Raw genomic sequence first — 11,179 nt, forward strand, 5'->3', positions numbered from 1 at the left:
AATAAAGAAACTATATTATGAAAATCATGGTCCCAGGTGGCAGGGCTGTACACTCACAGCAAGCTACTCCTCTTCACCCTTGAGTCTCCAGTTCCATCTCTCTTCAGAACACTCAAGACACTTCTTTCCTTCCCATCTGACCACTATCTACTCACACATTGTAGTGGCTCCTGCTCCAGGCTGGCCATGCACTGTCAGGCCCCTGGGGGACATCCTCCATCAGTGCTGTCTGGTATGGCAGCAAGTGGGTTTATATGACCCACCTGTGCCATGTACTGGAGGGCAGGTCTATGAGTGGCATGGTGGAACACTGATCTCCGTCTGTCTTCTTCCTCTCATGTTGTGCTGCCTGGATTTGATTTGACTTGATTTGATTTTTATAAGTCCTAGATGTAAGACAGCTTTGGCCACCAAGCCAGACATTAAACTAAGATGAACAATGGATTTCCATCTGCTCTGCCCTTGACTAATATAAGAACAGCACCAACAATGTGTCTCTTTGCCCATTGTCAAAGGGGTAAAACCGGTAATTCTTACAAAGAAGCACAGACACGCACAAACAAAAACACACATGCACGGGATTATGAAGTTTTGCTTAATTCCAAATGAGTCACAATCCAAAATTCTCTGGAAACCACATAAAACCTAACTTCATGTTTGGTCAAATTAACTTTAAGAGTATATCTTATATTCAAAATGAAAGGATTGATGCTTTATTCTAAGTGTGCAAAATTCTTCAAATGCCTCAGAAACTCATATAGCAAGGGCCAATGGCATACTTTCACAATTACATTTTTCCTCTATTCATACAAAGCTACTGCTGGCATAAAAACACTGGAACCAACATTGGAGACCATGGTTTTGTTTCTAATTATAGTTTTCTAAAGGTTTTGTGTGGTCTTCATTATCTCATTTATTTCCAGGTTTTACTACTTAATATTGTCTAAAATCCCAGACTATCAAGGAAACCATAAGATTAGAAGTGCCTTCTCTCATGTAGATGTCACATCAGTAAGATGGAGATAAAATGACTACTTAAATCTTTAACTGGACAATTTTTTTAAAAAAAAAAAAGAAGAAAACTGTGAACAACAATGGCTCTTTTATTCTGATAAGTACATATATGGATACAAAGATGCCAATCAAGATCACACTAGAGAGCTGATAGACAGAAGGACCTTTAAAAAGCACAGGAAGGAGGACATGTGACTTGTGTCATTTTCAGGCTGAGGTTCCCTAACCTGTGGTTTGTCTAAAGAAAATAACGTTGACACCAAAACTGTAACCTAAGCTCTTCCACATACATCACAGGTTTTCTCTGAGGTACCATCATGCAGTGGAAAGCTGAGTCACAACCCTATTCCTCCGGAAAAAAAAAATGAAACCAACAACTAACTTCCTCCAGGTAGTTAAGTGAGGTGCCCCTTTGAGTGTAAAATATATGATAAAAAAGGCCCTTTCTTTTAAAAAACAAGGAAGTGAGAACTTAAAATGAACTTAAACATTCTTGTTCAATGCATTCTTTCAAAGCCTGGAGTGAGAATTTGAGAATTTGCATTTATAAAGAAGGTGAATTTGAGAACAGGATATTTTATATCAACCTTCCAGAAATTTCTCTCTTAATGCTAAATTCAATGTTGACATTAACAAATCCAGTGTGTTGGTTCTATTTGCAACACACACACATACACTCACACATACATGCACACTAAAAAAGAGAAACACACACACACATATCTTGCTGTAGAAATGCATTGTAAACAATTCAAAATAATGAATGAATAAAGCCTCTGTTGGAATAAAATTAAATCACTGACATTTAGCATAGGCAGCTAGCTAATTTTTAGTCTTAGGTGTCACTCAAAATTAAATTATTTGGCTTAGGTCTCTTTGCAAATAAAGATATAACTCTCTGAGTATAATGACTTCATTCCATTTAATTGATACTTACACAAATAAATCATTTCATTATTGCCAAGTAAAAGAGCAATAGCATTACTTGGGAGTCTACAATATGAACTTTAAGCTCATTTTTCAGAGATGAAACTCTGCTTCCTTCACTTGTTGACTGATGGCTTGAATGAGTAGTACAGACTTTTCCTATGTCAGTTTTCTTGTATGCAAAATGGATGTCATTGATCTAGAACTGTAGGTTTAAATACAAAGCATATATATTATTAATGAATTTTGGTTATTATTTTATCATAAAGTTTGGGTCCTTAAATATTTATTAAAAACTCAACATAGCCAGTGTTCATTTAATGATTGCATTACTGTTCATGAGCTATGTACCTACCACCCCTTATGCAAGACAGGACATAAGCTAGTTGGATGATGATTTCTAATTTCACATTGACTGACATGGGACTATACACTCATCAGATTTGATTTCTCTCAGTTGGTTGTTCTAGCACATTCAAAACGTACAGGGTTGTTCAGGGTAACTATAAGACCGACCCCAGGGATACTGCTTTTGTAAATGATTCGTTGCCTACGCGTCTGAAATGTAGCGCCTGGAATTATTCATAATCTCAGTATTTAGTACTCCTCTAGTGAAGTCATGCTATGGATATGATAGAGAAGGCACATAAGCAAGACATGCAACCTACAGATTTTATGTGTTGAGAGTCTAACCCATGCATGCTGAGGAAAACACTTTATTGGTAGAATTGTTCTCTTTGCCCCCCACTCACAAGCACAAACACACACACACACACACACACACACACACACACACACACATTTTCCTCTTTTGATTCTGTACACTCCTAACATCTTTATAGAACTGCCAACTAAGATTGTAGTGTGACAGGACTTCTTGTGTCCTCTGCCTATTCCCAACCAGAACGGAAGCATCCTTTTGCACACTTTCCCCCTGGAGAAATGGAAAGCAGGCTAGACACAGGAACCAGATACTGATTTTTTTGCTGATGCAATGGCTTCAGTGTTCCTGCTGAGCATTTGAAGTTGGGGCCGATTTAAAATGGAGAGTTATACGAGTGATTTTTCTTTCTCAGCAACAGCAATACAAGAGCTTTGCTGTTTCTGTTATTGTTGGGGGGAGGTGGCAGTTACATTTGATTAATGCAGGGGAGTGGATAATAAAGCTTTGGGCATTTAAGCTCCTTCCCTAAAAACAACAAAAATTGATTCAGCCCATCATTATCACTAAAGTGCTAAGTTTTGAGATAATAAATTATTTCATTCTCAACAGCATTCAACTTCTAATCGAGTCTGAAGTGGATGAGACTGTCAGATTCAAAGATTTGGATAAAAGATGCTTCACACCGCTGTGATGAGGATAGTGAAAAGCACTTAAAATAAATGATCTGCCTAAGGGACTCGCATTTATGATTGATTATTGATCTCTAGAAGGACTTTATACTGGGAGAAAAGTTTCTATATTAAACCTTATGTTCTGGAATACAGCCTAAAGCATCTTTCCAAAAACTCAAACATTGCAGCACTGTTTTCCAGACACACTTCTAAGAGAGTCAAGGGTGAGTGTGTTAAAGCCCCATGTCTCTGTACTGTTTCTTTGTTGAGTCCTTCTCAGTTAGATCTTGTTTTCTTGTTTTTCCATTCCTGGGTATACTGAAGTCCTGGTATTCAGGCCTGTTTTGTTTTTGTTTGTTTGTTTGTTTGTTTGTTTTTCCACACTCTTAGAACATGAACTATTTCTGTGACTTTTCTCACTGTTTTCCTCTGAATCACTCCCAGAGGAAATGGTGAATGAGTAGACTCATCTTATCCCATGATTTACCCTGAAGATATTAGTAGATTTTACTTTCTATTTCATAATTTTTCATCATGCATGCATATGAAAACTTTTCTTGGTAATTGCAAAAGTCTTAATAATATTCCCTGTAACATGAAATGTATTTCCAAGTAGTCGCTAACTATAATCTGTGATTAGATTTGTTCTCTTATCTTAGGCAACATAATCAGAATGCAATGCCTTAAAAATTTTCCTCTAAAGTAGGCCTATGTTCTAGGCATGAGAAAATTCACAAAGTCAAGGTTTCATTCAGCAGTTCTCACAGGTACCTGGGGCACAACATGCTTTTGCAGTTTTAAAGTTTTGTCCACTACTTCTTCTTAGTACTGTAAAGCCTATCATTTTATGTGACAGTCCCAGGACCCTTCAAGATCTTTGGTAATCATGGACTTTTCCAATAATCAGAAGTCTGTGTCTTTCCTACTCAAGGAACTATATTATACATACATTTTTTTTTTGGCATGCAAACTCCCTGTTCATTCAAAGGCGTGTTAGTGTCCTTTCCTCCGATGCTTTCTGTAAATTGCTGCTAGTTTAATCACTGTAGAATACTTTCATTATCAAACAGTTTTATTATATCGTCCCCATGCTACTCCCAATTTATAACATCCATCTATGGCAAGAATGAAGTGGAAGAGTGGAATGGTGTTTCCTTGTGTTATCAATATTTTTTATGGCTTAGATACTTTATGCATATTACAATGTTTAAGTCTCATGAGAAACCCAAGTAATGTCATCACCTTCTTGCTGTAAAGAAGAAATAGAAAATCAGACATACTTAAGCAAACTACAATTCACAGCGAAGTCACTTTTACTTTAAGCCTTCAGGACTTCCTCTCGCTTGACGGTGCCTGCATTGTCCCATTTTGTCTAAACTTACAAAATTTTCCATCAGAGCATAAAGGAATTGTCCCCCGAAAAATATGCTTCTTTTCTTACGGTCTTTGAGCTGTGTTGATCTCACCATCCTTTAAAAACCCACACACGTTTCATCACATGCTGCCTCTTTACGTCTTTGTTAGGGCTTCTATTGTTACAATGACACATCATGGCCAAGGAGCAAGTTGGGAAAGAAGAGTTTTGTTTGCCTTACACTTCTGTACTGCTGCCGACCAATACCTAAGGAAAATCAGGACAGGAACTCAAAGAGAGCAAGAACCTGGAGCGGAAGCTGATGTGGAAGCCCTGGAAGGATGCTGCTTCATGGCCTGATCTCTGGCTTGCTCAGCTTGCTTTCTCAGCCTGTTTTCTTGTAGACCCTAGGACTATATACCAGTGTAGGGATGGAACCACACCCAATGGGATGAGTCCTCTCCCATCAATCACTATGTAAGAAAATGCCTTAGAGCCAGAGCTTATGAAAGCAGTATCTCAGTTAAGGGTCCCTCCACCTAGATGACTCTAGTTTGGTTTCAGGTTGACATGAGACACTTTACACAAAGAGAAATCCATTCCAAACTGGCTGCTCACTGTCTTTTGCGACCGACTTTAGCCTGTACTTTTTCCTCCAGGACTTCTGTGTACATCCAATTGGTACCTGTAATCATATATTGTATTAACATCTTCTTTGAATATTTTCTATTAATTAATAATGTTGTGTAGCTTACCCAGTGTGTGCTTTTCCATTCCAATAAACCATAGGCAGTTGAGGGAACCATATAATTTAATTTACAAACAGCAGGGTTTCTCTGTATTTGTTGAATGAGTGATTATGTATTCATGCGTAACTGACCCATTTTCTGGCATAAAATCCTGACACTATTAATCCTTTATTTTTCTCTAAGCTAATTCTTTTGTAAATTCTTCATGGAATGGAAGAACAAAGAGCCTTCTTCTTCTTTTTTTTCCTTTTAAAATATTACTAAAGGATTTGCTTTAACCACATTGGAAACATATACAGATCTTTAAGGGAGGCCTTAATTTTAAAATAGTGGAAAGAGAAATTTCACTCAAATGAATGCCTCTCAAATAGGCTATAAGGCTTTCCTTATGTCACTACTAACCTTCCTCAGTCACACAATGAGACTATCTTGTTTGCCTTTAATAAATCTATTTATTTTAAAAAACTGATACAACCTGCTCAGTCTGCATTTGTTACTTATGTGTATATGTTTCAGTTACACAACCAATCTGAGTGTTATTCCCTGAAGGAAGACTATTTCTCCTCCTATTTAAAAGAGAGGTGTATGAAAAGGTTTAGAGAAGGAAGGAAAAAAAAGAAAGAAATGACATAATTGTATAATAATCTCAAAAAATGAAAGGTAGGAATTATAAAAAGAAAATAAATAAATTGCAATCTGGATTAAAAAGAAAGCAACAGAAATAGAAATGGTTCATTGCTGAAGATCTGTAAAGCTGTACAATTTGTGTGAGCAAGTCTGGATTTGTTATAAAACGAAGTGTTGTGCCAAGTCAGCACATTCAGGTCCACTGTCTGCACAGTCTTAAATGCAGTGCCCCATTAGTTAATTTTTGTTCTGTTGCTCCTGCTATAGTGAGCTCTATAGTGCTCTTTTCAGAGACACAAGGAAGACAAAATTTTCTCCAAACACACACACACACACACACACACACACACGAAGGGCGTGATACACATAGACTGTTTCATCCCTACTAAATTAAATACCACAAAATGCGTTTTGTTTTTGTATATGAAAAAAAATGGGCACTACAGAGAACTGAAAAGTAACCATTTGTTGTTTATTTGTATCCTTTATTTGTGCCTTCCTTTTCAGGCCCTGAGTTCTTCATAGTATCATTACAAGGAAACATGAAAAACTAATTGCTATAAAATGTACAGCAATCCAAAAGCATATCTTGCCTTAATTTTCAAAGGATTCAAGCCCCATTGAAGAAACAGATCGATGTTAACACTTTCCAACTACTTTGTATCATGCCACAGAGCATCCTGGATATATAAGTCTTGACCTTCCCAGTGAGAAATTCATTCTAATACTGTTTCAGGGTTTAGCTGAAACTTCCCAGTGTGTTATTACAACTAACTTTATTAATTCCGCTCTTCTACAGTGCTAAGGTTTCTCATTGATGTGTTGTTGTTTTGGTTTGGTTTGGTTTTTGTTTGTTTGTTTTGTTTTGTTTTTTTGAGACAGGGTTTCACTGTGTATCCTTGGCTGTCCTGGACTTGCTTTGTAGACCTCAACCTCAGAGATCTGCCTCCCTCTGTCTGAGTGATGGGATTACAGGCGTGTACCACCATGCCCGGCTCATTGATATGGTTCTGTTTTTTGTTTTTCTTTGCCTGTTTGCTTTTGCATTTTCATTATTTGGTCTTAAGTTCTAGAATAGAGAGTGGGTTTTTGTTTCAGATGGCAAATATAATGCACTAAAAATTGTAGCAGTATTTTTAAATTTTGCAAGACACTATTCTCCAAATTCAATTTCTTATTGCTTTAGGCCTTTAATTCCAGACTCTCCTAAATGTGGTTTAACTCTCAATGCTAAAATCTCCAATTGTTGTCACTTGGATAAAAATAAGAGTTTCTAAACACTCATATATGCAAACTTCATTGGGTAATGAAAGTTGTATGATTTCAGTTTTCTGGGTGATAGTGAGCACTATAAACAGCACAAGCACTGGATATTGCTTTAATTCCTGTACCTCTCTCCTGTCCTGACACTGTCACTTATGCTTTGCCTATACAAGTCTGTGGTTTCATTAAGCTACTGCTTCTAATTAGAGCTTTCTTAAGGCCGTATTTATCAAGGGGATAAAAATATTAACAAATATCTCTAGATATTTGTGGTTTGAAAAGTGCTTCAGGAACGTTCCACCACTAAATAAGTTTAATTTCCCTTTGTGTGTTTTCTTACATGTTTGGTTTCCTCGGCTCAGTATTTCTTTTCTAGTGTTTCATCAAATAGCATCTACATTATTTGAGTACTGCCACTTCCATACAGTGGTTACTATGGTGGAAAATTAGTTTCTACAGACTGCAGCACTAATGTATCACAAACTTGTAGAAAAGGGAACAGATTTTTTTTTCCTGTCACAGTTCAACAGGCCAGAAGTATAAAATTATCATGAGTGTTAGCTCCTTACTGGGGATCTTAGAGGGAAACATCTCTTCCACATTTCTTTTCCCGAATCTAATTGTTGCAGTCTGGAAATGATCTGTATCCCTTGGCATACAGATACAATGTGCCAATCAGCCTCTTTGTCTGAGGTCTTCTCCCACGTACCTCCATGCTCTCTTCCCAAGTATATATCTATCTCTGGCTCTTCTCTCTTCATAAAGCCTCTAGCCATATTGAATTAAAATCCAAAAACAAATGAAGACAGTCACATTTTGAGGTTCAATCCTCCCAGATACAACATCAGCTAATATGGCTCCTGCTCAGAGAATTTAATCATGAAAACAAGTTTGGAGAATTTATTCCTTCTTTCATGGATCTCCAGGTTGAAATATGTTTGGCAGGAAGGCTTGGTTTTTTATAAATGATATTAAGTGAATATGGCTAATACAAAGAGATAAACAAACCTGAATGATAGAAGAAAAAAAGGATGGGGAAGACAGCTGAGGAAAGAGCTGGTATTCGCAAATTCTAAACAGAAACTCTAAGTCCTTTTTGTTTGTCTGTGAATTTTGATTGGATTTTCTTTGAATAGGTTCAGATACATAGGAGGGAGTGCAAACATCACCCCCGTAGACTGATTTTATTTTCATTGCTGATATACTCAGAATAGACTCTTCAAGCACATATAGCAATTCTATTTTTAATTCTACAGGGAGTCAGAGGTGAGGGAAGTAAAGAAATATTGGACAACATATGCAAACATTCAACAGTAAGGTACATAAGCCCCAGTATATGGCAATTTTGAATCTCAAGGGAGTAATGGAGAGGAAGATATCTGTAAATTAAATATGCCTATTGAGACAGAGTTTCTCCGTGTAACAAGCTCTGGCTGTCCTGGAGCTCACTCTGTAGACCAGCTGGCCTTAAACTCACAGAGATTAGCCTGCCTCTGCCTCCTGACTTCTGGGATTAAAGGCATGTACCACCATTATCTGGCCTATACCCATTACTTTTCATAGCAACTTTTGATAAGTACAGGTAGCAAGGTATTCATCACTGTGGACAAATGGAATACCGTGAGATAGAGCAGTATCATAGAATCACATGTAAAATCTGAAAGACACAGAACTCTAGACCTGAATTCAGGGAACTCCAGACTTAATGCAGCCCTGAGGTAGAGCTGCCGATCTGGAAAATACTGACTTGTGATGGAATTTAATTCTCTTACTCTCTCGTCAAATAAAAACATAACAATAATAATTCTTGATCTCAAAATTGCTTAGATGATTAGATATGCATAGGAGTTATGCATCAGGAATGGAGAGCATATCTCCATTCAGTAGTTAAGAACACACTTTTCCACTTTTCTAGTAAACTCAGGGTCTACTTACAGCACCCATGTGGAGGTTTACAATTATGTGCAACAACAATTCCAATATATCCACCTCCCCTCTGGCCTTTTTGGGTACCGCATGCATGGGAGGCCGACATAAATGGAAACGTATGCACATAAAATAAAACAAATCTGTGTTGTTGTTGTTGTTGTTGTTGTTGTTGTTGTAAGATAGAAAGATGAGACTGATACTCCAACCAAGGATCATTCATGGACATCAGCTAGAACCCCTGCTCAGATGCAGCCTGTGGCAGCCCAGTCTCCAAGTGGTTCCCTTGTAAGGGAAGAGGGACTGTCTCTGACGTGAACTCAGTGGCTGGCTCTTTGATCTACTTTCCCCCACCCCCACCCCAGGGGAGAGCAGCCTCATCAGGCTACAGAGGAGGACAATGCCGCCAGTCCTGATGAGACCTGATAGGCTAGGGTCAGATGGAAGGGGAGGAGGACCTCCCCTGTCAGTGGACATGTAGAGGGGTATGGGAGGAGATGAGGGAGGGAAGGTGGGGCTAGGAGGGAATAAGGGTGGGGGTACAGCTGGGACACAAAATGAATAAACTGTAATTAATGTAAAAAAAATAAAAAGTAAAAAGGCAGAAAGATAAAGAGACTCACAAAAATCAAACATCTATAGCCAGGGTAACAACTGGTTGCTGGTGCCAGCTTTAACTTTCAGAAAGAACTTACTTTAGAATGTCAAATTGGTTTGTTTTATTTTAGATTTTCTTTTTTTTATTTTAATTTTATTTTATAAATTTATTTATTTACTTATTACAATTTATTCATTTTATATTCTAACTGTAGCCCCCTGCCTCATCTCCTGCCATTCCCACCATCTCTCCCTCTTTCCCCCTATTCCCCTCCCCTAGTCCACTGAAAGGGGGAATCCTCCTCCTTACCATCTCACCCTAGCTTACCAAGTCTTATCAGGACTGCCTGGGTCCTCTTCATCTGTGGTCTGGCAAGGCTGCTCCTCCAAGAGAAAGTTAGGGGAAGTGATCAAAGAGTTAGCAACAGAGACCATGTCTGAGAAAGGGCCTGCTCTCTTTCCTAAGGCACCCACATGGATCTGACCTGCCTATGGCAAGGGGTCTGGGTCTTCTCCAAGTATGGCCCTTGGTTGGTGCACCAGTCTCTACAGGGACCCCTGGACTCAGATTTGTTTACTTTGTTGGTCTCCTAGCAGAGCTCCTGTCCGCTCTGGATCCTTCTATCCCACCTTCTTTTATAAGACTCTTTGCTCTGTGCCCAAAATTTGTCTATGAGTCTTGGCATCTGCTACCATCCCATGCTGGGTCAAGCCCTTAAGAGGACATCTGTGACAGGCTCAAGTCCTGTTCCCTCTCCTGCACCTCTTCATATGTCTATCCTGTTTTCCCTTATGAATGAGAATTGTGCATCCTCCCTTGGGTTCTCCTTGCTATTTAGTTTCTTTAGGTCTGTGTATGATCTTCTTTATTATGATTATCCTATATTATATGACTGATATCTGCTTATAAGTGACCTTATATGTCTTTCTGCCTCTGGGTTATCTCATTCAGAATGATCTTTCTGCCTCTGGGTTATCTCATTCAGAATGATCTTTTCTAGTTCCATCAATTTGCCTACAAATTTTATGATTTCTTTGTTTTTAATAGCTGAGTATGGTTCCATTGTGTAACTGTACCATGATTTCTGTATCCATTCCACAGTTGAGGGGAATCAAGGTCGTTTCCAGATTCTGCCTATTACGAATAAAGCTGTTATGAACATAGTTGAGCAAATGTCCTTATTGCATGGTGGAGCATTCCCAGGAGTTCTATAGCTGGGTCTTGAGGTTTTCAAACACATACTATTTTGCTAATACTTTTCTCTAGCTCTATTGTAATACAACTGACAACTAAAATGCATATATACAAGCGGAAAATACAATGAATGTGTTTTAAAATAGTGATCACAAACAAGCTGATTAGTATATGCAATAGCTTTATGTTTGC

At 38.1% G+C, this 11,179-nt stretch overlaps 1 non-coding gene across 1 annotated transcript; it reads right to left on the bottom strand.

Annotated features, from left to right (window-relative positions):
- Nucleotides 1-377: 377 nt before the first annotated feature.
- Nucleotides 378-518, bottom strand: LOC132648834 (small nucleolar RNA SNORA48). Its single transcript, XR_009587236.1, has one exon. It is a non-coding gene; the product is annotated as a small nucleolar RNA SNORA48 (small nucleolar RNA).
- Nucleotides 519-11,179: the final 10,661 nt, after the last annotated feature.

The sequence above is a fragment of the Meriones unguiculatus genome, chromosome 17 (genome assembly GCF_030254825.1).
Source record: "Meriones unguiculatus strain TT.TT164.6M chromosome 17, Bangor_MerUng_6.1, whole genome shotgun sequence".
NCBI classification, from domain to species: domain Eukaryota; kingdom Metazoa; phylum Chordata; class Mammalia; order Rodentia; family Muridae; genus Meriones; species Meriones unguiculatus.